The sequence below is a fragment of the Pan troglodytes genome, chromosome 5, assembly GCF_028858775.2.
Source record: "Pan troglodytes isolate AG18354 chromosome 5, NHGRI_mPanTro3-v2.0_pri, whole genome shotgun sequence".
NCBI classification, from domain to species: domain Eukaryota; kingdom Metazoa; phylum Chordata; class Mammalia; order Primates; family Hominidae; genus Pan; species Pan troglodytes.
Window position 1 is genome coordinate 28,594,535 of NC_072403.2, and position 24,314 is coordinate 28,618,848.

Sequence of the window (24,314 nt, forward strand, 5' to 3'; positions counted from 1 at the left end):
TGAGGCAGGAAAATCGCTTGAACCAGGGAGTTGGAGGTTGCAGTGAGCCAAGATCACACCACTGCACTCCAGCCTGGGTGACAGAGGAAGACTCCGTCTCAAAAAAAAAAATTATTTCTGAAATTTCCCATTTCATACTTTTGGACCATGATTGACTGCTGATAACTGAAACCTCAGAAAGCGAAACTGCAGATAAGGAAGGACTACTGAACTCTTGTTAAGTATTCAGAAAGGAGGGGTACTGATGAATTGTTTGATCTTCTGAATGAAAATGTGCTCTTGCTCTTTGAAACTATTTTTATTACTGCTTATATTATGGTTCACAGGCAGCAACAGTTGTACAAAATTGGAAGTACTGTATAAGATAATAGAGAAAGAAATGTAAAAAAATATATCTGGAAAGAAACAAAGCAAAATGAACCCATAAGAAATTGTTTATAAATTATGTGACGTGTCATAATTTCATAGGTTGGCTTTGAAAGCAATTGTGCTAGTTACCATTTGAGCATGGTTCATATATTATAATAATATTCGCATTATTGCCAGGCTTCTTTCAGAATGTATTGATGAACAATGTATTAGATTTTGGATATCCTTACTCATTTCTCCCACATTAGCTGTATCTATTAACTACTTGTAGTAGTTATAAGTAGTTTTCTAAATTTGTTATACTAGACAAAGATTTAACACATATCATGAGAATCACATGCTATTACATGTGGTGGTTTGAAAATCACCCACTTGACTCACTCTCCTCAGCTCACTGTTGTTCCCTTCACCCTCCCAAAGAGGAGTTGCTATTTTAATTGAGTTCAATATATCCGGACTTTTCTTTGGATGGTTTTATAATGTCACCATATCATGGTGAAAAATTTTTTAAACAAGCAAAGGACGGTGGAAACTTGGCATCACTTTCTAAGACGAGGAGGATAACAGAATTTGAGGAAAGTTCTTTCTTCTCTATAGAGCCATCCTTTACCCTCATCACATTGCTTCTGCTTATCCACCACACCTACAAATTGCTACTTTGGCCAGATTTAAAGACACAAATTAGGCCCAATTTATAGTTGGGAGTTAAATCTGTCACAAAGTATTACACATGAATGAAGCTCTATCATTTTTGTTTCTTGCTTCCATGTTGTAAGTTGACATGACAGCCCCACTCTCTGTCTCTTTCAATCCCTTACTTACATTGTAAAAAGAACAAATGGAGTTGGCCTAACTTTTTGCAGCACGATGAGCTATCTTGACTTCACACCATTGCTTTCATACATTGGATTTCTCATTAATTTGGGCTCAGCAGCCTGTTACGGGGGAAATGAGAACTTAAACTTAAGGCCAAAGAAGAGCATTTCCTTTCCTCTAAATTAATCACTTCAATCCAGATTTATTTTAGGGTTTAATTAGGAGTTATGGACAGTTGAATAATTATAATAACATGGTAATTAAACTTCTGATTTGTTGCTCTCTCATGTTTGTTTAGCTCCTTTTGAAATCTCATATCTTAGGAATGACGGGAACTTGTAGGGATGATGGGACCGTAATCAATCACATGCTGTAACTCAATACAATAAAGAACTTCAACTTAATTCCTAATATTTTGATTATTGTCTATTTTTTAGTTTAATTATTCTCTTTCAGACCTCTAGAAAGATGATAGAAATATATAATCCTTTCCCAAATTTGGCCACTGGTAAACTATAAGAAAAGTTGTATTAGCGGATGTTATTTGTGTAATTTGTTTTCTGAAGAATCAATGCATATATTTTCCCCAACTGCATTATAAGCACCTTAAAGAGAAAAATGACATATTATTCAAAATTTTGGACCCTAACACAATGTACAGCACCTAGGGAGTACTCAGTAAGTATTTGCTGAATATAATAGATAACTGTGCTATATTAGTTGTCAAAAGGGCTAATTTTCTACCTATAATTTTGTGTTTCTCTCCATTTTTCATATTTTAGGAAAACAGTATGAGGAGTTATTTATAGATTTTACATTTGACCTTTCCAAATGAATTAAAAATAAGTGTAGATTATTGTGCATTTGATTTAGAAATTATAATTACATTCTCATGTAAGAGAGCCTGGAAATAGCAAAACACTGCTCTTAGAGGCTGTCAGTCAGCTCATCCTGTCTGTCATCCTATCCCATATATTGTTGAATGAATAAATATATAATTCAATTAGTTGCATTAAGAGCTAAATAACAATTTTATTTGGTTTACAGTTTTAGGGAGGTTCAGTTTACTTAGCAATATACGTACAAAAATCCTGTCAGGGTATTTTGTATACAGAACATAGGGAAAGGGATTACTATTATCTTTCTCATTTTTGTACATTTTCTATCTTTTTAGAATTTCTACAGTTCTCCATTGCTGTTGGACAGTAGAAGGCCAGTTATTTTTCTTTTGTGTATTTTTTTTTATTCTGGTGAGCTTAGACATGACCAATAGAAACATATTCATAGAGGGCAGTTATCTCCAATACTAAAATTTTATAAAGAGCTTGCCTCTGTGAAATTTTATATTTGAAAAGCTTGTAGTAAGATAAACAGTTCTGTTTCAGGCTGCTCATGACTCTATTAAATGAGACTGATATAGCAAAAAGATAAAGTAAAATTGAATAATATTTGACTTGGCAAATTGTACATTTAGATTCTTTTCTCTACTAAAACGCCATAGGTGCTGAAAATTGTAGTCTTTGAATATCGAAAATGATGTCTTTTTGTGACTCCATTCAAATGCTAGAACATAACTACTCTGATGGTTAATATTAAGTGTCAACTTGATTTGATTGAAGGATACAAAGTATTGATCCTGGGTATGTCTGTGAGGGTATTGCAAAGGAGATTAACATTTGAGTCAGTGGGCTGGGAAAGGCAGACCCACACTTCATTTGAGTGGGCACCATCTAATCAGCTACTAGCAGGGCTAGAATATAAGCAGGCAGAAAAATGTGAAAAGAGAGACTGGCCAAGCCTCCCAGCCTACACCTTTCTCCCATGCTGGATGCTTCCTGCCCTCGAACATTGGACAAATTCTTTAGTTTTGGAATTTGGACTGGCTCTCCTTGCCCCTCAGCCTCAAGATGGCCTACTGTGGGACCTTGTGATCATGTGAGTTAATACTTAATAGATTCATATATATATATATATTCCATTATTTCTGTCCCTCTAGAGAACCCTGACTAATACAACTACCCACCATCTCACAAGTTCTCCAGAACATTTTTTTTGTTTTGTTTTGAGATGGAGTCTTGCTGTGTTACCCAGGCTGGAGTGCAGTGGCACCATCTCGGCTCACTGCAAGCTCCGCCTCCCGGGTTCACACCATTCTCCTGCCTCAGCCTCCTGAGTAGCTGGGACTGAAGGCGCACGCCACCACGCCCAGCTAATTTTTTGTATTTTTAGTAGAGACGGAGTTTCACCATGTTAGCCAGGATGGTCTCGATCTCCTGACCTTGTGATCCACCCGCCTTGGCCTCCCAAAGTGCTGGGATTACAGGCATGAGCCATGGCACCTGGCCAAGTTCTCCAGAACTTCTTGGTGGCAGAATTTTAGAAAGTAATGAGGCTCTTTGTAGAATGCCATGAAATATACATTGTAGTTTCACTATACTATACACAGTCACAATCACAAAGGCTTATGTGCAGGGCAGTACAGGAGCCCATGAACCATGAGCGGTCTTTTCAGAAGCGTGGCATTCTGAGTAGGAGCTCAAATCTGGATTCAGAGGTGAGTTCAAATTCCAATTTTACTACTTACTAAAGGGGGCTGTTAGGAAAGTAGCTCATTCTCTCTCTGGCAGAAATGGCCAACTGTTCATCAAAATTTGTATCATCACCCATTGTGTGGAGATGTTGCTAAGCACAGGCTTCCCAGTCATGGACTCAATTTCCTAATCATCTTTGCATCTCTAGGGAGCTATGTGACCAGCTCTCACTAATGGAAGGTGAGCAGGAATAAAGTGTGTTATTTCTTGGTTCACATGATTAAGAAGTAAGTGTGCCTCCTTTCCTCTTTCTTCCTCTTCCACAGTGACCTTGGAAGCCAAGTGCTAAAGATAGTGGAGCTATGACAATAAAGAGCTTGAGTCTTGAATCATTACATGGCAGACCATCCACTTAGCACTCTCATCGAACAGTTATGTGTAAGAAAAAGAAATAAATGTATATTTTAGCTGCTAAGATTTCAGGGCTTATCTGTTCTAGCAGCTAGTGTTACTTTAACTACTGTAGTCATTAAACTTCAGTTTTTCTCACTGATATAATGAAGATAAATGTATTTATACTTTCTATATATGTTCAATAATTATGAGTGTTCTAGATGAGCTAATGCATGTAGAGCATGGAAAAGAGAAAGTTCTCAACAAATGTTAGAATTAATATTATGAGGGTTTGCTATTGTTATTTTTATAAGATCTCTGTGAATTTTACTAACACCAATGTTTCCTGGAGGATATGCAGTAACAGATACCAAGGGATTAAAGATAAATATATGTGGAAAATAATTAACACTGAGAATGTAGTCAGTGGTGCCGTTTCTTTCCCTATGGGTCAGGAAAAGGTTTCTATTTATTTGGTTTTGCTGAATTCAGCAAGCTGCAAGCAACATTACCTTGAAATTAGGTTGAGCAACCAGTGTAGCTTTGCTCTATACATAAAAATACAGGATCAGAGCACAGTGCCTCCATCCGTGCCTCATTCCATCTTCACGTCACTTCTCTTGTTTTAAAAGATTCATTTTAGAGAATCTATTGTCTTCAGGTGTTACGTTGGTTGATTTTACCTGCACATCTTTAAAACAGGAGAGATGGCATTCATTGGTAAAACTCCTAGGGACTAGAGGCACATGATCAGTCATGAGCTTCAGCCTCAGGCACTGCAAACCATGGAGCAAGATAGTATAAAGGGAGATGAGTAAACCAGTGACAGAAATGGTACAGCTGGTGCAACCAGTCATGTGGGGATATACAAGAAATGAGGACACCGTTCTCAAATCTGCTCAAAATTGCATGCATTTCAATTTATTCCCAGGACCACGGTCTCACGTCCTCTGAATTTCACTGTTCACACAGTCCTTGGTATATTATTTTGTTAGTAAAGCCTTCCTGACTCTTTGAAGAGAAGGGATAATTGTTTTCTCACAAAGAACAGGCTGACATTCAAGTGGTATTCCTCGCTTCAAAGTTTATTCCGCATAAAATATCTACACTTTAGTTTATCAAGTACATGGATGTGTTACTTCTATGCAGACACTTTCAGGTTTGTGCCTATATTGGCTGTTGTTATTTTAGACTATTTTTAGTTGGTGCAGTATCATATATCTAAGGTTCTTGTACTGGTTCGAACCCCGAGAGCGCGCCAACAGACAACATGAGGCGGTGGAAGCAACATGCTGTTTTAATGAGCGCCTGGGTGCAGGCGGTCTGAGGACTAAAATGGTGTCAGCCCCTAGTGAGGACAGGGCAAAGGTTTTATAGTCTCCTATAAACAGGAAGTGTCTTAGTCTGACGTAACTGCTACGTTGTACCCGGATGGCCTCTTCCTCAATCTTCAGGGGTACGCGTCTTCCGGCCAGGGTAGGTGTGTTCTGTGGGCTCTTTTCTTGCTACTGCTATTTTGCTGGTGCAGGCTGCTGGCGCGGGCTGCTGGCACAAGTTGCGCCTTGGGACTGGGCCTGAGAAGGGAAGAGTTATTCATCTCCTTAAGCTTTCAGGCCCCGGGGAGAATTTACAGTATGATATTAAGGTTGTTATACACTAAGTTGGGATGATGAAATTGATATAAACAAATAGAGTTAAAAGCTACTTTAGAAATATTATTTACACTTTATGTCCCTTCTTTTTTATCCAAGATAGAAACGTTTTTGGAGAAAATAACAGAAGGTAAGATATACATTCTACAGAACAACAAAATATAAACATTCTCATTCTATGTGTCCTCATATAGCCTTATATAGAGAACTAAGTAGTTATTCAATACGATTTTGTTAAATCAAAGTTTGGTGTTGATACATGCAACGAAATCTGACCCCATGTTTATTTTCAGAGTTCAAATAGGTTTACAGTGTGAGAAGATTGGATTCAGGTCATTAAAACTGTAGGTGGATATCTCACTAATGTGCTGTATGTCCATTAGTAGAGAAGCTTCTATTGACTGAGCACTTCTATCATGTAAAAGTGTTTTCTGAGCTGCTCAGTCTCTGTCAGTTAATGTCTGGGTGAAGAACTGAGGGCCTCAGGCAAGACCAAGGGCCCTTGATCCAAACGGCCATTAAATACACCTGACCTGGAGGGTATGAACACTGCAGACATCTCAGGAGCGCCAAAAAAATCTGCGTAATAAAGTTTCCTTATATTTGAAGGTTCAGTTTGTGTTCCTATTTTTCCCTTGTAGAGTTTTATTCTTGTGCTAACATATGACCAATAGAAAACAACACGTGACTTATTCCATTAGGATTTATATATATATATAATATAAATTGTATATAAATCGATAGTTCTATGTAAAAAATACATTACCTATAAATCTACAGTTATATATAAAAATACTTATACACTTACAAACTATCGTATATACACTTATGTATATAAATATATGTAAATTTTATATATGAATATATAAATACTTAGATATATACATACAAACTATTGTCTTAAGTGATCAAAACACCTTTTAAATTTAATATAGGGAAGCAACATCAAAAGGTATAATTTAGCAGAGCTTCTAAATGGAAGCTAAAGTCCCGAATGTTCCTCTTGATTTGGTGATTTACGACTTCTGTTACTCTAAATAAGTTACTTTATTTTCTTGGATATTCAGTTTCTTTACTGGTAAAATGAAAAGCATAATTTTTTCTTATCATGTGTCAGTACAGTTGTGAAAATTTGAGAAAGTATAAAATAGAGGCTTTTGTGTTATTACACAATTTACACTGTTTATACATTAAATCGACTATTATAAGTTCAATAAAAACAAATCTCCATTTTATCAACTAGTAATCTTTTCACAGATATTATTAGCTAATTAAAGTGTATGTCCACCTGGTTATATCTTCCCACATACAATATTCGAAATTTAAGTTACCATCCTGACTTCTTTGAAAATACTCACAAATCTTTTTTCTTGATACATTATATAGATATTATTGCACATGCATATTATTTATATTTATATTATTCATTATTTTACCAGACATTTAATAGAATTTAAATAAACTGCAGTGCTTTGGAAAATTTCTGTTTCTTCAGAAAACTGGAGAAACTTCTGAGAACGCTGCATTCGTAATAAATTACTGATTTTTCCTTCCCCAAGAAGAGAAATGAATACATAAAGGTTTGAGGAACATCCTTTCCATTGGATAATCTTTACCTTTCTACTTGTTCTCTTCCAAGTATTCTAAGTAGTAGGCTCTTAGACACGACCTTGACGTCAGCAAATGATATTATTCCATGTGTGAATATGCTCCAGATTCCTCTCTCTGCTATTACAATGTGATTTTCTCACGTTTTAAGGCAAAGGGACATTTTGAATGTGCTCAGACACATTTGCCCTATTCAGAGGACAGAAATTGTTGAGCTTGAGGGAAATCTTTTTTTTCCTATATAGCCTGCCCAATCCAGAAATGTTCAGCTGCAGATCCTGGCCTCTCCACACTTAATTCACAAGCCCAGAAGTGCAAATGCTTCTTTAACAAGGGAATGCGACCCTGCTGCTAAACTGAAATATGAGAACATTTCTACTCTTCTTATAATTTTCTAGGTTAGTTCATATCTATGCCCTCAGTGTTTTTGTTTATTTGTTTGTTTGTTTTTTGTTTTGTTGGTTTGTTTGTTTTTGAGACGGAGTCTCACTCTTTTTGCCCATGCTGGAGTGCGGTGGCACGACCTCGGCTCACTGCAACTTCTGCCTCCCGGGTTCAAGCGATTCTCCTGCCTCAGCCTCCCGAGTAGAGTAGCTGGGATTATAGGCGCCCGCCACCACACCCGACTAATTTTTGTATTTTTAGTAGAGACGGGGTTTCACCATGTTGGCCCGGCTGGTCTCGATACCTGACCTCAGGTGATCCGGCCCGCCTCAGCCTCCCAAAGTGCCAGGATTACAGGCGTGGGCCACTGTTGCTCAGCCGGCCCTCAGTATTTTTATTTCAGATATTTAATAAGACATTTTGGTTAATTATTCTATAGCTAAATAAATTCTCCTTTAATTTGCCCATCACTGTTAACTTAAACAGTTTTTCTTTTCCCTTCAATAAATGATAGCTTGCTTTCATCTTTGGTCATATTTGGTGTTGAAGCCTGTTTTCCATAATATTGATAAAAGTGAGTAAAATGCAGAGATGCTGCAGGTTTAGTTTAGTTTGGCTTTAAGGATAAGAGTAAGAGGCGGAAGGGGGTTCAAAGCTTTTCATTTTATGGTACTGCTTTGTAAAATGGACCTTGCCTGTCATGCAATGTCATAACGGCATGATTGGCCTGCTTCTATTTTCCTATAGACATGGCAGGAGAAATGATTGAGAGCTTTTCCAGTTTGGCATGGAAACAAAGCAAAGCAATTTCAGTGTGGTAACAAGACTAAGGAGGAGACAGATGCTGTGCGGGCAACAGTACCAGAGCTAAGGGATGAGAAACTTCTCCATAAGATGTCCCTTTATTGCTCCAGCAGCTATTATGGGCTGCGTCTCCCCAAGCATGGCAGCTCACCACTGTGGAACCCTAAATAGAATGACACTCAGTGTTGAATGGCAAGGCCTCTGGTCATAAATAAGATAAGCCGAAAGACATTTGATGGTTATCACAGAAATGGACTTTCCTTACTTGGAATTTTCCTGCCTAAACATCCACAGGGAAAAGCTACATGTTGGGACTTCATAATTCATTTCAAGCATTTTGTTTGCAAATCTCAAAGCTTGATTTTTTTTCTAAGTTTGCAGGTACTTCAATATTTGTATTTCCATTTCAGATTTTTAAAATTCATTGCTTTAAAGAACTACATCTGAAGAGCAATGTTTAGCTCTTTATTTATTATTGTATTTTATTTATCTAAAGACCAATATGTTGCTTCCTACTGATAACATCAGATGAATATTATCATGAAGTTAAATTAACTTCTTCAACAGTGAGCTCTGTGGAATAGATGCACCTTTCCTTCTAGTGTGACCATTTGAGATGGAACAGACCAGAGGATTTTCCATCCCATTACTAGAATATGTTTCTGTGACAAAGTTCTAGCAAGTTTTAGTCCATAATCCATTTCAAGAGAAATTCCCATTTCTGTTTTTTTTTCAATTATGTCTTTTAACTTATATTTTCTGGATCTTATTCCATTTGAGTGAAATGTGAATAGATGAAGAGATGTGGTATCAGAGCTCATTAAACAAAACTTTTCTGGTAACATGTTTCATCCTATTTAGTTATTTGAATTCAGATAAGCTTAAAGGAAAAGAACAAAACAAAGCTATAAAGAAAATTGGAAGTTATTCATTGTCATTCGTCATAAACAAGCTCAGAGGCTGGGATATTTGGCACGATGACAATGAAACTGCAGGAAATTGAGCACACTCCAATGTTGGTGAGGACGGTCCATCCATTCTGCATATGTCTGCGTCTTTGGGACTTAGAGTCTGGCAAGTAGAAGAGGGATTTCATCTTGTTGGAAAATATAAGTTGGAAAATCAACCCACATGAAATTGCAGAAGCCAAGGGGTGAGTGTTCTAGAAACTGTCTAATTCTTTCTTTGCTTTTAGCTAGGCTGCATTACATGATTCTATGTGTTCATTATTTTTGGACACTTTCTAAAGAGTAGCTAGAATTGTAAAGACACTACTAAGGTGATAATTTAAAAACTATGCTGTCATTCATATCAATTAAAAATAAACTCAAATTAGGTAGAAGACTTGGCCCAACTTTCTATTTTCTTGCGGAAATTGATTGTTTAATTTCATTTTTGTTAGTTGAATATGTTTGGGTTTCTCTATGGTGCATCTAATAAGATTTTGTGTCCACATTTTGAGGCTTTATGGCCTTTCTCCTTTCAGTATTTCAGTGTGTTTATGGTTGCTGCTCATGTTTAACCTGCTACTCTTAACTTTTAGCAGTGGGAATTAAGAGTTCAGGCATCTGAATCTATTTAAATATCAAAACTCTGGGAAGCTTCTCTGATAACCAAATCACAGTTATCCATGCACTTGCTCTGAGCAGCAGTTGAAGTTAGGTGATATTTTACTTAGTGATCCTTATATAGCATTTATTACTTATTAAGCTCAGTTTTCAGTTTTTTTTACAAGTGTTAGTTTATTTAATCTGCATAACAAAGTCGTTAGAAGGTATTATTTGTATTCATAATTTTCAGATGAGGTAATTTAGGTGCAGAGAAGTTTAAGCACTTGTTCACATTCACACAAGAGCAAGTGTTAGAGTAAGGATTTAAGCTTAACCAGGATAGTTCTGAGGGGGTACTAGGTTGACCCCTACACCAAAGCCTGCTAACCTTGATTTGCTGACCATCATGATAATTATGAAGTCAAAACAAGGAATAAACTTAGTAATTTAGTCAAATAGACTTTAATGAGGAAGCAGGTTTAAAACAAATGGTCAGTAAACACTTTTTGGGCACGTAATATACACCAAGCAATATGCCTCCTAGCAGAATGGCATTGAATGGCAAAGCTAGGTCCTCAGGAAGAGTGGCTGTCCAGGAATGGACCAGGTGGAATTAATCATATTAAATCCTATATTTAAAATTACTATGTTCACTGTATTTTGTTGATTAACAATCAATACAAGAAATATGGATCTAATCTTTCCAAATTGTAATTTGGGAGAATTTTATAAGAAGTGCCACTCTAATTTTGATTCTGGTAGCACTAGTAACTGAGGCTTTAGAAATAAATTGAGATTCCAATGCTATAAAATAACACTCTCAAATGTTTTGGTCTCAGGGTTTCTTTACATGCTAGGAAATTTTTGAGAATAACCCCCTCACCCCCGCCAAAAAAGAAAGCTTTTGTTAATGTGGGTCATAGCTCTCAATATTTATATTAGAAATTAAAATAGAAAATTTTTAAAGTATTTAATTACTAATTCACTCTAAAGTGACAGTAATAATCCCATTGCATCTTGACACAAATGGCATATTTTAATAAGAAATAAGTTTTTCAAAACAACAAAAAAAGAGTGACATTTGCTATGGTTTGGATAAAATTTGTTTGTCCCCACCAAAACTCATGTTGAAATTTGATCCTCAATGTGCCAGTGTTGGGAAGTGGGGCCTAGTGGGAGGTATTTGGGTTATGAAGGTGGATTCCCCGTGAATGGTTCTGTGCTGTTCTGGTAGTAGTGCGTTCTCACTCCTTTTTTTTTTTTTAAACACAGGGTCTCACTCTCTCATCCAGGCTGGAGCATGGGAGTACAATCATAGCTCACTGCAACCTTGAACTCCTGGGCTCAAAGGATCCTTCCAGTTCATCCCCCCTGAGTAGCTTGGATTACAGGCATACACCACCACGCCTGGCTGAGTTCTCAATCTTAAAATATTGATTTAGTTCTCATGTAAATGAATTAGCTCCTGTGGTAGTGGGTTGTTATAAAGCCAGGATGCCCTTCGGTTTTCTCCTCTTCACACATGTCTACTTTCCCATTGCCATTCTCCACCATGTTGTGATGTGGCATGAAAGTCCTGTCCAGAAGCCAGGGCCATGCCCTCGAATTTCTCAGTCTGTGGAACCATGAGCTAAATAAACTTCCTTTAAAATAAGTTTTTAGGTATTCTGCTATAAGCAATACAAAATGTACTAATACAGCATTGTTTTAAATTTGTATGAATTTCTTTATTGTGTGGCTTAATAGAAAGCTAGATTCTTAGGTTTGCTTCTCTAAACATTCTGTTATAATCTTACACATTAAACTCTGGAAAACTCTGTTGTACACTTGTGAGAGAATGAGAGTGAAACAGAGAAATTAGCATCTTGGTTTATTATAAAAATAGTTTGGATCTTTTGAAACCTTTAAAGAGTCTTAGGAAACCCTGTGGTTCTCTGGCCGTGCTTTGAGAACCACTGGTATAGGGTAAATCCACTGCCAAGTTAATCTTTTGTTATGCTATATGTTTTAGCTTGTTTTCATCTACTACTCTCTGAATTTGAGCTTCAGCATTTCAACGTACTGATTATGATTTTCACTTTTTTTTTTTTTTGAGACAAAGTTTTGCTCTTGTTGCCCAGGCTGGAGTGCAGTGGCGTGATCTCGGCTCACTGCCAACCTCCGCCTCCTGGATTCAAGTGATTCTCCTGCCTCAGCCTCCTAAGTAGCTGGGATTACAGGCACATGCCACCACGCCTGGCTAATTTGTGTATTTTTGGTAGAGACGGGGTATCAGCATGTTGGCCAGATGGTATCGAACTCCTTATTTCAGGTGACCTGCCCACCTCGACCTCCCAAAGTGCTGCCCACCTTGACCTCCCAAAGTGCTGGGATTACAGATGTGAGCCACTGTGCCTGGTTGATTATGATTTTCAAATACTAGGTGACTCCTGCCTAGCATTGGTATATTTTATGTATATTAAATGTCCATGAATTTTAAAAAATTTAAATGAAAGCACATGACAGTCTCAAGTACTCCAACACTTGAGAAGCTACAATATGGTGTACAGTGCACACAAGGTGATTTGAGCATCAGATAAATTGAGACAGACAGATAGAAAGTGTTAGATGTATATGTAACTATAAGCATCTATGTTTGGCTTAATAAAAACACAATGTTTCTTATGTATTGTCCTGTAATGGAAATTAACAGTTTAATACTTTTCTATTAACCAATCTACCTGGACTCATTTTTTTTTTTATTTTTAATAATCTGCAGAGGTGGGTATATTGATTAAATTAGTAATGGCAACACTACTCTTTCACAATTTTGAAAATAGTGTCTAGGTTGGAATAGCCAACAAAATAGTAGATATTTATAATTTTTGCAATGCTTTTAAATGTGTTAATTGTTAATACTTGTTTGACTAGTTGACTTTATTGTGGCTGAAATGCAGGCTCACAAGTAGTAAGAGGCACTTACTGTTTCTAAGTTCTATTATGGGATGTGACGGTCCTTTAGTTTTCCCAAGGTCTGACAGGCATGGGGGCTTTTAATTTCACATGGGATGCTTACAAATTGTCTTCTATTTACACATAGCTTTTGAAGTAATTATTTTCCTTTTTAGTGTCCAAATCTCTCAAGCAAAGAGGCTTTTTAGTAAAAATTGTGATTTAAAGAGAATAATTGTTTCAGAAGAGTAGTGAAAAATGTTCAAATTGACATTTTGAAGGAAAGCACAAACAAAAGAAATTAATTTTATTTCAAGAAAAGAGAAAAAGTTTTTTCCCATAACATAGTACACATTTTGGCAAAGAAAATAGCAAGTATGAGTACATACATGTGTATGTGTGTGTGTGCCCTTTTCAAGAGAAGTTGACACTAAGATGATGCTTCAGATGCCAGAGTGAAGAGGTTTCTAGTTGAAACATTTAATTATTATCCAAATAGGGTAGAGAAACGAAGTCTAATTTCTTTCCTGTATTTGGAAGTGCTTGGTGTGGATAAGAAGTCTGAGTGACAGCTGCAACTGCCAAGCAACCTCATACAATGGGAGTATTCTGCCTCTCAGTTACGGAAGGAGACTCTAAGGCCTTCTCCCACATTTGGAGGCAAGGAGTCCTTTTCTTTGGCATCTTCCATTAGCAGTTTTAAGAGAGTTTGTTAACCATTTTCAAAAGTATGTTCGTAAAGATGGTGAATGCTAAAGAATGACTTAAAATATATATACATTAACATAGAGCAAACTATAACAAAGTAGGGTAAATAAATGCATTTTAAATTAATAACTTTTTCTTTTTTTCTCCTTTTTTTGATCAGGTGCATTTATTCCTTTTGTTGTTGTTGTTGTTACTACTTCTGCTTTTGTTTTTGAGACAGGATCTCATTCTCTCACCCAGGCTGGAGTGCAGTGGCGTGATCGCGGCTCACTGCAGCCTGGACCCCCCGGGCTCAAGTGATCCTCCTACCTCAGGCTCTTGACTAGCTGGGACTACAGATACATGCCACCACACCTGGCTAATTTTTTGTATTTTTGGTAGAGATGAAGTTTCACTATGTTGCCCAGGGTGGTCTCGAACTCCCAAGCTCAAGTGGTCCACCTGCCTCGGCCTCCTAAAGTGCTGGAATTATAGGTATGAGGCACCATGACTGGCTTATTTGCTGTGTTTAGACATGGATCTGAAGTTTGTATAGTCTGAAGTTTTTCTTTAAAATTAGCAGTAGATTTGAGCTTGTAGAAATAAACCCCTTTCCGGCCAATTGCTAAAATGCAATATTTAATAATTAACTCAAATTGTGCTCCAAAGTAGATGTTAACTATACTCTGTTGATGAGTTGGAACACAATGTGAGCTTGAGCCATTCATTCTGGCCAATCAATAACAATCAATTATGGAAGCCAAATCAATCACACAGCAGAACACACCGATGGTTAGGGTTAGGATGGTCAGAATGAAGAAAGAGGCAATGGTGGGGTTGATTTCACATGTATAAACATAGTCCAAAGTAATAAGGAACTCTACCATGCATTGGGACACAATACATATATCTTGATGCGGAGTATAGTTTGTAAAAATAGTATTTCTACTTGAGTTTTGGAGTTAGATTTTTACACAAACATTCTATCCTGACAAGGAATCATATCTGAAAGTTAATATAAAAAGGAGTCCCTGAACTAATGAGACCTGTCAAAGTGAGGCAAATACATACTTTTGCTTATTTTGAAACTTTATTATGAAGTAATGATTTTTTTTTTTTTGAGGCGGAGTTTCACTCTTGTTGCCCAGGCTGGAGTGCAATGGTGCGATCTCAGCTCACCACAACCTCTGCCTCCCAGGTTCAAGTGATTCTCCTGCCTCAGCCTCCCGAGTAGCTGGAATTACAGGCATGTGCCACCACGCCCGGCTAATTTTGTATTTTTAGTAGAGATGGGGTTTCTCCATGTTGGTCAGGCTGGTCTCAAACTCTCGACCTCAGGTGATCTGAGTGCTTTGGCCTCCCAAAGTGCTGCGATTACAGGCATGAGCCACTGCGCCCAGCCAGTAATGATGTTTTGTAATGTAACATCTCAGGTAAGCATACATATAAAATTATAAAATACTTTTATTAATCAAAGAATGCATTTATGTATAAGTGCTTTCCACTCTAACCAAAACTGTAACAATGCCCCAAAAGTCGCCAAAGAGGAGCACAATAGTGATTCTTGTGGAAGTAAAATCAAATCATTTATTATTCAGAAGGGTGGCAGATTTACCAATACAGAAAGTTTCTGTCCCAAAATGTCCATTCTTTTGTAGCACTTGTTCTAATATTTAAATTTTTTTTCTATTGCTCATAGTAAGTTAACTGTTGTCACTTAAGATTTGAATAACTCACCTTCAGATATTTTGGTTTCTCTAAGTAAAATTATGCCATGATACAGAACATTAGGTTTGCTCTTACATTCTTATGATTTTGAATTTATTTTAGGTTTCACTGATGGAAAAATTGAGAAGGAAGATCTGATGAAACAGCAAGTCCTTAAGAGTGGGAGCCAGAAGTTTAAGTTGTAACAGGTTTTGGATAAGATTCAGAACTTAGAGGATAACGAACTGCAGAAAAATTCTTTGGAAGATAATGACTAGAGAAAAATTCTGGGTCAAAGGCAGCTATTGTGGTGCATAGTTATTCAGATTTCAAATTTGAAAAGAAATCATTGTTTCATAGGCCGAAAGGTGAGCCACTGGTATCTGTCATCAGCAAACAGGAAACATGAAGAAGTACGTTTATTCTATAGGTTGCAACACACAGTACAAATATACCATTAGAATACCTAAAATGCAAGATGAATCAGTCCCGTGAATTGAAACTTTGATTTTGTTCTTGAGCTAGTAAAGTTTACAGAGTTCTATGAGGAAGGACATCTGTAAAATATCTTACAATACGTAGTCTCCTATTTTGAGAGAAAGGGAAAGTATCTTTGCACTGTGAATATACCCTTTGTGTTATTAACTGTGAGGACATGACAAGGCTAAACAATTGCTTCTTTCTTGTCAAAGTTTCGTTTGCTTTGGTTAGTGCCATTGTTTGAGAAAATTAAACAAGTTTCCATGTTTTAGGCTTCTTGACGTTTTTTGATGTTCCACTTAACTGCAATGGAATAACTCGATGGAACAATTCAAGGCAGCTGTGCTCTGATCCTCAGTTGCCCTCCAAGGATAAGATGACACATTTGATAAACACATTTCCTTTAACACCAAGTTCTCCAGGTCAGGCAGGCATAGCATATAGATGAAACTGATCTGAGCCTTCATCCTGAGGGAGAAGAGGGTTAGAGATGAAGGTAAACCTGGATCCCGGTTTTAACCCTGCAACATACTAGTCTCCTGAACTTGAGTATTTGTAAGTACTGAATCTGAGATTAGCTTTGCCCATGGCTTTCCACACATTGATATTTGATGGGACCTGACCCTTAAATAATCCCAAGTCATAGAAAAAGAATTTCGTGGAATAGTCGCACAGAGCATTTGCTTACTCAGTTCTGTTGCCCAGGAGCCCAAATGGTAGAGGGAGGAGAATGTGGATTCTGGAATTAGGAAGACTTGAGCTCGATTTCACCTTCTACCATTGAACAACTGCTGAGGTTAGTTTCCTATACTCTTTGAGTCCCAGACCCTTATCTCTAAAATTTAGAATAATAATATCTACCTCACAGGATTGTTAAGAATGCTAACTGAGATTGAATATGTAAAGTACATGGCACAAAACATTCAATAAATATTAGTACTATTTAATTTAGCCTAAGGGTCTTGCTGGGTTTTTAGAGATGCTTTCCTGCCTCTTGTTGGCTCTACTGTTTACATAATTACTCTTTATTTTTCCTTTTCTCTAAAATGTTATTAATGTTTCAGTAAATCTTTTTTATATTGAAAACAATTTCTTATATAAAGTGGAACATATTGGGGGGAACTTTTCAATAGCCATCCCATAGGCTAAAGAAACAAAGAAACAAAAAAGATAGATGTTTTACATGTTTTTATTCTGTTGATGAGCCTCTGAGAAGATTGTTCCAGGTTCTGACACAGTCTCCAGGACCAAGATGGTTTTCTTCACTTTCCAACCCAATGATCTTTTAGTTTTAATATGAGTAAATCTAAGCATTGAAATACAGCATTTCCCACATAATTGTTTTTATACATTTAATATTTTAGCTCATGCAGAAAGGGGAGTTTCTGGAAAACCATGCCTAAAGTGACCATCTATTGTAATCCTTGGAGAGTGTGACAATAAAAATTGTCTTGAACATTTATGTATAGCTTCTGGAAGGAGGCAGGAAAGACATCCTTAACCAACTAATAGAACTTTCACTTTTAAGGATCTGCAGTGCAGGTGATTAATTAGTAAAAATGGGCCCTGATACAAAGTCAACTTAGGGTCCACTGGATACTGCAACAAAGGACTTTTATTGTTTCTTCTTGAGTAGGGAAACAGATTTGCCTAATCAAAGACCAGATTCTTTCTTAGCAGTAAGGGAAAGAAAGTAGGTAATACTTTTTGTTTGTTTTTCCCTTCAGTAATGGATAAAGCTCACAAAAGAAGAGAAGGGACATGCTTCACTCAGGTAGGCAATATTGCTTCTTTAACCCCAGGTGCAGCTATAGAAGCTTCCAAGTATATTAAGGTAAGAAGGCATTTGAGAATGGAGTTTATGCTGCAGGTACCCACGTCTTCCTGCATACTCCGGAGACTAGATTTGGGTTTGAATCGATTCTGTGGCTTTCTTTTACAAATTTCACTCCAGCCTAACATTGTCTCAACATTGTCCTCGCCCACTACCAATAATTTCCACTTTAGTAACAACATTCAACTATTCTCGAGAATAGCTGAGCCTCAAATTGGGTAACACCACCTCATAGTGTCATAGAACTGAGATCCCGTGACCCTACCAACCTATAGGTGTGCAGTGCATCAGCTGCTGCAACTTGTTACCCAACTGCTGCCTCTGGTCAATTAACAAAAATAAACTTCTTTCATAAAGGCAACTTGTTGGCAAAGATTTTCTTACTTAGTAAGTCTTTCCACCTCTGGTATTATAACAGAGAGGCCAAAACAAAATTAAAATTAAGATTGTCATCAGTAAGTTCTCAGGGTTAAGTACGTATACCCCTTTTGAGTTATCTTTAAAACAACTTAAGCCAAATCCGCCCTTAAAAATCATGGTTTGAATTAAATCTCATGTCTCCCAACCTGCAATCCATGATGAACAAGCTGAACTACAGCCTTAAACAACAGAGAAATCCTTGGAACCAACATTTAATTAAAAAGACCATTAGACGGTGCCTCATTGGAAACACAGAACATGCTTAAATGAATTTTTCAATATGTAGATAAATGTTTTACCATTAGGGTTTCTTAAAGGAAGTAAAAATTGGCAACTCATTAAGAGTGTACATAGGTACTATAAACAGACAACAAAGTGCCTCTGGCATGTTTCATGATTTAGACATCAAAAGAAAAAGTCATAAAATCTACTTGCAGTAAAACAAAGTCCATTTTTCCTCAACAAGGCTGGTATCTATTAGCTACCTCATATGTGGAGAAAGAAAAGTTACCAGTCCTTTAATCAGATATATCTGAAATGTTTTGGGAATAAATATGAAATAGCGAAGAGTGTATGTATTTGATGTTTTCTATTTTTTACACTATACAAATGAGAATGACCTTGGTGGTTTAAAACATTCATCCTCTCTGTTTCTAATAATACCTACAATCAGTTGTGTGTATTAAAAGCTTTGTTAATAATCTACAAGTGGTAGGTGACCTCAGCTATTTTGTTCTGTGGTTTAAAGCATGACCAAGATTGTGTTTTTGTTTTCCCCATTTTACAGCTAAAAAGTATGATGTTAAAAATACTGACAAAAACGAGTTGTTGCTATAAATATGTGAATCGAATGGGAATTTTCTGGACTTTGTTATTATGAACACTGCACAGAGAAAAAGCCAATGCATCACACCAGAATGTCAATGGGATGGGGTACTGAGCCAAAGGAAAAGGGCAAAGAGCCCACTTTGGTACACCTGGAGTAGATTACACACATGGGGTTGATCTTTCCCTTGAAGCCAAAAAGCTCTGGTAATGTGCTCTCCACAGTACATGATAGAGCAGGGTAAAGCTGGAAATTAATCACCCAGTGCTACCAAGGCAGTTCATTACATGCAATTGACAGCTTCCTCTCTGTATTTTTAGATGGCTAAGAATCAAGTAGTTGCACATCAAAATGTGGTTTTTTTCTTGCTTCTTGGCACAGGACCCGTATCTGTCATCATTTCATGTCCTCAAAGGCCTGAGAGGAGCTGCCATCCTTGGGCAACAAAGGATGCCATGCAAAGCAGCTCAGAACTTGAGTTGTTTCAACAGATGCTGTTTTATGTTTTGCCAAAGAATGGCCCCTTTTATTTCTGTCATGAATGCAGTCTTTCTTTCAGTTTCTAAATGTTTTCCAGTATTAACCCTAATCCTTATCTGTCATTCTTTTAGGATGATGGGCTGTCCCTTTTCCTTTGGAACCAGCATAACCTTCACCATGTAAATATGGATTGCAAAGAAATGGAAACGTGGTGCTGTTCACCTTACAGCTCCTGATGATTTCTTACAGTGGGGGAGAGGCGGATTGCACTTCAAGGTCAGAGTAGCTGAGCCAAGTTATTCCAGTGTAAGAAAAAATGCTAACATTGAAATGAGCTATTTTCCCCTGTAAAGATTCTCTGCCTAGGGGAATAGAAAGATCAGAAAAGGGAGCTTGTGGAGGAAAGAACTAGAATAAACAAAGCAAGCTCAGAACAATTTATTCCTATGTTTGTTTACTGAAATAGAACCAGGAAGGACCGATGAAGGTCTGAATTAATGTAATTTATAAGAAGAGAGGCTCCCCTCCAAGGCAATGAAATGATCTCTTTCCAAATATGTAACCAGGAGTGGCTCCCCATAAACCCAAGGCATGTCAGGGCAAAGATGGTATCCCAGATCTTTACAGCCTCCCCACTTTTTGCCTCAGAGAGAGTTCCTAATTCACCATTTAGGGATTCAGAATTGTTAATCAAAGTTGCTCTGATGAAATTTTGAGGGTTGTTCTGTTTCTTGTCACAAGTTGAATTGTTCAAAAGCACTGCATCACAGATCTGATTTTCTGCATTGCGCTAGCATTTTCTTACCTTGGGGCAGGCAAAGGGCTAGTCAAACTTTAAAATTGGAACTTCTTCCATTTTTTTCCCTCAGAGCATTTGAAGTTTTTTTGTTTGGTCTGTTTGTTTTGTGTCTGTTACATTTCTCTATTTTGCTTTTCAAGTGCAAAGCTACTGTGCTGGAGATGATAGAGGGGATACATAAAGGGGGAAAATACATGCTCAAGGAAGTTCACAGAGTGGATACTCTATATCCAATAATAACAGTGAGGAAAGAAAGAATGCAGTTGAAGATATGAGGGGCAGAGTAATACAGAGATTTTCACAGATTTAGAAGATTGCTGCCCAAATCCTTCTGTTTCTCTCTTTTTGTTCCTAGTGAGAGTTATTAAAATAGCTAACATCAACATGCCTGTTCTGCACAGAGGAAGGATATATGAAGAAAGCAAGAAACCACTAGCCTATGTGCAGGGTGATATGCCTTACAGCCATGCTCAGTTACTATTTTTGATCGTGGGCCTAGAAATAACCATCTGGGCAATCAGACTTTTGCATTGACATGCAATGTTGGCTAAATCCACAGGCAGCTGGCTGAGTACTATTTAAACTCAGTGCTGAGATGGGAGTAGGCCCTGACAGGCAGTAGTTAGGGGACGCTCATCTATTCTACCCATGTCAACAGTAGTGATACTGTAATTCTTTCCAAAATGTGGTCCTTTTTGCTATGTTTTGACAAGCTGGCTGTTATTCTAACTTTCTGTATTATTGGAAACACATAGACTAGACATTGATACACATATATGCATATGCATGTGTTTATATGGCTGTATATAGTTATGGAAGAATCCATGAGAGTCAATCATCCATATTTATTAAGTATGTACACTATGCAAAGCACTTTATTGTGTGATATAGAAAAATATGGAAAAATTGTAAGCACACTAAGTCCAGGAGAGGTTGATTCACCTATTTTCCAGAACCTCACTTTGTGTTTCTTTTAAGTGACGTATAGGGATCTGGCAGCATCCAATATCATTGCTAGGTCTTTAATTCTATGATTCCATCATTTTGGATGGAAATTAAATATACTGTTAAAGACACATGGACTGGATTCGTGGTTACAAGCATAAGCTTTGGTGTCAGATTCATTTTAAATACAAGTGCGGCTTCTGCCACTTTAAAGTTCTATGACCCTGTGGCATTTATTAAATTGGGCTTTAGTATCCCCAACTATAAAATAGGAAATTATAATTGTGATCTATCTCATAGGGTTGTTTTATAGATTGAATTTGATAAAGCATGTAAAGCATTTTTGAGAAATTGTGGTAAAGGACAATTATTACAAAAATGTTAGCACTTTTATGCTATCATGACGGTAGTTATGGAAGCATTGAAAACTGGGAAAAGTAAGTCAGCAGAACTCAATAAACTTGATTCCTTTGCACTGCCTTTTTTGTTGGAAAACTGTTGACTGGATAGATTTTTCTCCTCTCCTGGGGGAAAAGTGAAGTTGTGAATTTCTTTGTACAGTTCAGAAGTAAATGAGACGATCTCATGTATAAATCACTGAATTCATATTAGTTCTAATCATTCCCACAAATACATCCAGGCTTTATGTGAGGCAAACACATGCATTTATTGAATCAGTTCATTAGCAGTGAAGATATATGTGTATGTATATGTGTATAAACACATAAAATCATTTTGGCATTTGTATGTTCATAGGAAAGGGCCAGGAACTATGGATAGATTAGAAGTCAGAAAATGCAGGTTTAAGCAGAGCTCTGATACTAACTTGCAGTGTCATTGTGGATAAGTTACTTAATCTTTCTAATCTCAGTTTACTTCTTTGTGCAACTAGGGCTTTACCTATTAACTGGTCTCAGCTCTAACACTGCTATGAAGTCTCATGTCTCTTTGTCAACAATAGCTCCATGAATGATAACCTAAGATAACTAGAATGAACTTCATTCTTGTGTAGATCAATGTTTCTCAAATTAGAATGGGAAATCTCAAGAGTCCAGACAATTTCAGCTCAGTCAGCAATCTCAAGACCTCCTGACCAAAAGTTGTCCTGTTCATATGGCCCTGTCTCCTCCACCCCCTGCAGCCAAAAATCCAATAGACATTCACTGGGAGCCAGCTATTGTCAAGCACTGCACTTGACGGTAGAAATTTAAGATATAAAATACATTTTCTAGTGAGGAAGACGTGTCATATTTACATTGTCTTAAATGCTATGCAAGCACACAGAAAAACTACTAAATATTTCTGGTAAGGTCTGATAAATTGACATGCGGGTTTCTTTGCAGATGCGCCTTAAAGGATGTCAAAGAATTGATCTGGTGGATAAAGTAATGAGGAGACAGTGGAAGTTCTCATGCAAAGGAAAAACAATTGTAAAGATACAAAGGTGTGAGAAATCTTGATATAGTCAGAGAACAGAAATTACTGTGGATGTGAAATAAAGAGCATTGGTTAAGAGGCCAGATACCAAAGTCAAATGGTCTAGGTTCGAATACCAGCTCCATCACTTAGGTGCAAATGCTGGGCTAATTATTTGACCTCTCTGCTTCAGTTTCTTCATTTGCAGTATGAGAATGATAAGGTATTGTAAGGATATATTTTTGAAACATACTCAGTCAATATGAGCTATTTTCTTGAGTATCAAGTAGAGGGGGTTAGTGAGACAATAGAGCGAGGAGACACTAAAGAGGTAGATTGTAATCTGATGACAACCAGAGGCTGTCTTATGCCTTGTCAAGAAAGGTCTCCTAGATGTGCCGATGGGGATTTATGCTGGAGAGTCCGGTGGCCATATTAATGGCATTGTGGCAGGAAGGAAAAGGGAAAATTGGAAGAGTCTTTTCATAAAAAAATAAGAGTGGAGGAATAGTCCAATATTTTGCCTTAGGTAACCAGATGAATTGCAACCATTAACATCTGAGGCAACATCTGGAGAGGAAGTGCATTATTGGGAAATATGATAAATTTAATTTCATTGCATTTACAGTGTCTGTGGGACATCAGCTGGAGGTATTCAATGAATGTCTGGATATAGAGCAATGTCTCAGAAGAAAGTCTAGAAATAGTGCTGTCCAATAGAAACCTACTGTGACCCTCAAATGCAAATTATTTAGTACATTAATTACATGTTTTATTTAACACAATATATCTAAAATGTTATTTCATCTCGTAATCAATACAAAGTTATTAAGATGTTTTCTTGCCAGATCTTAAACTTGGTGTGTAATTTTATACTTAGCACATCTCAAGCCATATGTCAGATGCTCGGTAGCCGTATGTGGCTTGGGGACTACCGTATGGGACAGTGCGGTTCCAGAATATGGTAATGGGGAGGATTTATACATTTAGCAGTGGTCAGTTGAAAGACTCCAGACACTGTGCTAGGAGCAAGAATTCAGTGATGTGTAACACAGACACATTTTTCTCCTTCACTAAACTTTCAAGTTATTAGGGAATAGCAGTTCTGCTGGCCTTAATGTTCTTTCTGTGCAAATTAAATAACAGTGAAGTCACTGGGCAGAGTTGTCCCAAACCAAGGATCACAGAGCACACATGAGATTTCTGTGCCTCTTTGTTTGTTTGTTTGTTTGTTTGGAGATGCAGTCTCTCTCTGTTGTCCAGTCTGCAGTAGTGTGATCTCAGCTCACTGCAACCTCCGCCTCCCGGTTCAAGCGGTTCTGCTGCCTCAGCCTCCCAAGTAGCTGGGATTACAGGTGCACACCACCACGCCTGCCTAATTTTTGTATTTTTAGTAGAGATGGGGTTTCACCATGTTGGCCAGGCTGGCCTCAAACTCCTGACCTCGTGATCCACCCTCCTCGGCCTCCCAAAGTGCTGGGATTACAGGCGTGACCCACTGTGCCCAGTTGAGATTTCTATGCCTCTTTACCCTCTCTGCCCTGAAACTTTTTGTAGTACAAATCATACAAAGTCATAAGTGGGGATGTCACAATTTACCCCGTCAGGGAAAGCAGACATTTACAAGTACTTAAAATAAAATGAGAATGTTATAAGGGAAGAAACTCACGTGAGGGGACTTG

General features: G+C 37.4%; 1 long non-coding RNA gene across 17 annotated transcripts in view; it reads left to right on the forward strand.

Annotated features, from left to right (window-relative positions):
- The first annotated feature begins 6,614 nt into the window (after positions 1 to 6,614).
- The window catches only part of LOC104006747 (uncharacterized), a 71,467-nt gene continuing 53,767 nt past the window's right edge, over positions 6,615 to 24,314 (forward strand). For 6 of the 17 annotated variants that reach the window (XR_001718315.4, XR_010157926.1, XR_001718307.3 and 3 more), the window contains exons 1-5: positions 6,617 to 9,710; positions 11,380 to 14,220; positions 15,556 to 16,708; positions 17,640 to 19,778; positions 22,560 to 22,660. This is a non-coding gene — a long non-coding RNA (uncharacterized LOC104006747). Of the gene's footprint in view, positions 9,711 to 11,379; positions 14,221 to 15,555; positions 16,709 to 17,639; positions 19,779 to 22,559; positions 22,661 to 24,314 lie in introns of all 17 variants that reach the window. The other 11 variants (XR_001718317.3, XR_001718305.3, XR_001718314.3 and 8 more) reach the window with 9 other exon arrangements.